A 2747-nucleotide genomic window follows, 5' to 3' on the forward strand; every position below is an offset into this window, starting at 1 on the left:
TGACTAGCACATAAGGACCCCCAAACAGTTCAAAAGTTAGAAGCACCATTTATCTCTGAAACTGGGGGTAGGTTTGGGGGGAAGTAATATGGAGCTAAAAACAAGATAATTCACTAAAAAATCTGTATAAAAAGCAATTTGGTCTTAAAAACTGTCATTCATACCAAATAGCAGGGTGATTGCTGGTTAAAACTATAAATTTATTCTAGGGAGTCTTCAAATGCTGGCATACCAGGCCCAGGTGATGGCAGAAATACGATACTAAAAATAGGGAGAGTTTCCTAAATAAAAAAATCTACATTTTTGAGCAACAATCCATAGCCTCTTTCTTTCTCATCTGATTACGGTATTCTTTTTTTTTTTTTTAATGGAGTTTTTTCTTTATTGAGAAACTTAAAGACTTGGATAAATAAAACCAATTTCTGGGGGAGCGGGGAAGATCAAAACCCACAACAGGAGAAAAAAAAAAGTTAACACTGTCTGAGCCGTAGCAGAACCCAGAGAATATATTCTTTTAATTGAAAAATTCTAGGTGCTTCATAATTGAACTTTTGATACAAAATGACCTATTAAATTTGCAATTTGTGGTTCTTAGCATTGAGATCCATAGGACAAGCTAGGAAGTCTTCAAACATTGAGCTGAATTTCATGAGGGGTTATTTGGCTTTTGAATCGTTTTTCCCTTGCTTAAGAGGTAGCAGCAGCAACGAGACCCAAGAAGCTGCAGACAAGGCCATTGAGAAGATGAATGGCATGCTCCTCAATGACTGCAGAGTATTTGTGGGCAGATTCAAGTCTCAAAAAGAGCGGGAAGCTGAGCTTGGGGCCAAAGCCAAGGAGTTCACTAATGTGTATATCAAAAACTTTGGGAAGAGGTGAATGATGAGAGTCTGAAAGATCTGTTCAGCCAGTTTGGTAAGACCTTAAGTGTCAAGGTGATGAGAGATCCCACTGGGAAATCCAAAGGCTTTGGCTTTGTGAGTTACGGAAAACACGAGGATGCCAATAAGGCTGTGGAAGAGATGAATGGAAAAGAAATCAGCGGGAAAGTCATTTTTGTAGGCGTGCACAGAAGAAAGTGGAACGGCAGGCCGACTTAAAACGGAAATTTGAACAGCTGAAGCAAGAGAAAATTAGTCGATATCAGGGGGTGAATCTCTACATTAAGAACTTGGATGACACCATTGGCGATGAGAAGTTAAGGAAAGAGTTTTCTCCTTTCGGATCCATCACCAGGGCTAAGGTAATGCTGGAGGATGGGAGAAGCAAAGGGTTTGGCTTTGTCTGCTTCTCATCTCCTGAAGAGACCACCAAGGCAGTCACTGAGATGAATGGATGCATCGTGGGCTCCAAGCCACTGTATGTCACCCTGGCCCAGAGGAAGCAAGAGGGAAAAGCTCACCTGACCAACCAGTATATGCAGCCGGTGGCCGGAATGAGAGCACTCCCTGCCAATGTCATCTTAAATCAGTTCCAGCCTGCAGCTGGTGGCTACTTTGTGCCAGTAGTTCCACAGGCTCAGGAAAGGCCTCCATATTACACACCTAAACAGTTAACACAAATGAGACCTAATCCACGCTGGCAGCAAGGTGGGAGACCTCAAGGCTTCCAAGGAATGCCAAGTGCTATCCGCCAGTCTGGGCCTCATCCAACTCTTCGCCATCTGGCTCCGACTGCTAATGCTCCGGCCCCTTGTGGCCTCCCTACTACTGCTCAGAGAGTCGGGTCTGAGTGCCCAGACCACTTGGCTATGGACTTTGGTGGGGCTGATTGACAGCTGCCAGTCTGGAGGTGTTCCCACAGCTGTGCAGAACTTAGCACCTTGCACCGCTGTGGCTGCAGCTGCTCCTCGGGCTGTTGCACCTTACAAGTATGCCTCCAGTGTCCGCAGCCCTCACCCTGCCATACCACCTCTGCAGGCACCCCAGCCTGCCTTCCGTGTGCAGGGGCAGGAGCCCCTGTCTGCCTCCATGTTGGCCTCAGCACCCCTCCTCTTCCCCCTCCCCTCCCCCCCCACAGGAACAGAAGCAGATGCTGGGCGAACATTTGTTTTCTCTCATCCAAACCATGCATTCAAACCTGGCTGGCAAGATTACGGGAATGCTTCTAGAGTACGGTATTCTTCCCTCCAGGATTCCTTTCCAGGAAATCTAATCAGGCCCAAAGAAAAGCCCTATAGTTAGAGATGAGAGCATCCACTAAAATGTCCCAATCAGATTGTCTTATAGTGAAGTCCAATAATTGACAAGTTTCATCAAGAAAATAATTTTCAGTTTCTTACTACTTGAAAATTAAACATAAAAGGATTACCAAACACTTAAGAAATGTATCAATGGAAAGACATAAACCAAAACAAAAAGTGGACTTCAAGAGAAACAAAAACAAATTTCAAAAGAACTTTTAAACTGTAATTAAATTTCTTAAAAATATAAAAGATGTTTACATCCTTGAAATAAGACTAGAAAGCTATTAAAATTTTCCAGAGAAAAAAGAGCTGTTGAATATTAAAAACATGATAATGTAAATTAAACTTTCAATAGAAGAGTTAAAAGAGAAATAAAACCCAGAAAGTGGAATCCTCCTATAAAGAATGTATGGATAAATTTAAATAATAGAAAAGAAATGGGAAATGGGAAAGAAGGTATTAGAGAATTAGAGGATGTATTAGTTATTTACTATTTCATAACAAATCACCCCCAAACAATGAATTAAAACAACTTATTATTTTTCATAAATTTGTTGGTTGA

At 42.1% G+C, this 2747-nt stretch overlaps 1 pseudogene; it reads left to right on the forward strand.

Annotated features, from left to right (window-relative positions):
- Positions 1–364: 364 nt before the first annotated feature.
- On the forward strand, positions 365–2179 carry LOC102253185 (annotated as a pseudogene).
- The last annotated feature ends 568 nt before the right edge of the window (positions 2180–2747 follow it).

The sequence above is a fragment of the Myotis brandtii genome, unplaced genomic scaffold, assembly GCF_000412655.1.
Source record: "Myotis brandtii unplaced genomic scaffold, ASM41265v1 scaffold215, whole genome shotgun sequence".
Taxonomy (NCBI): domain Eukaryota; kingdom Metazoa; phylum Chordata; class Mammalia; order Chiroptera; family Vespertilionidae; genus Myotis; species Myotis brandtii.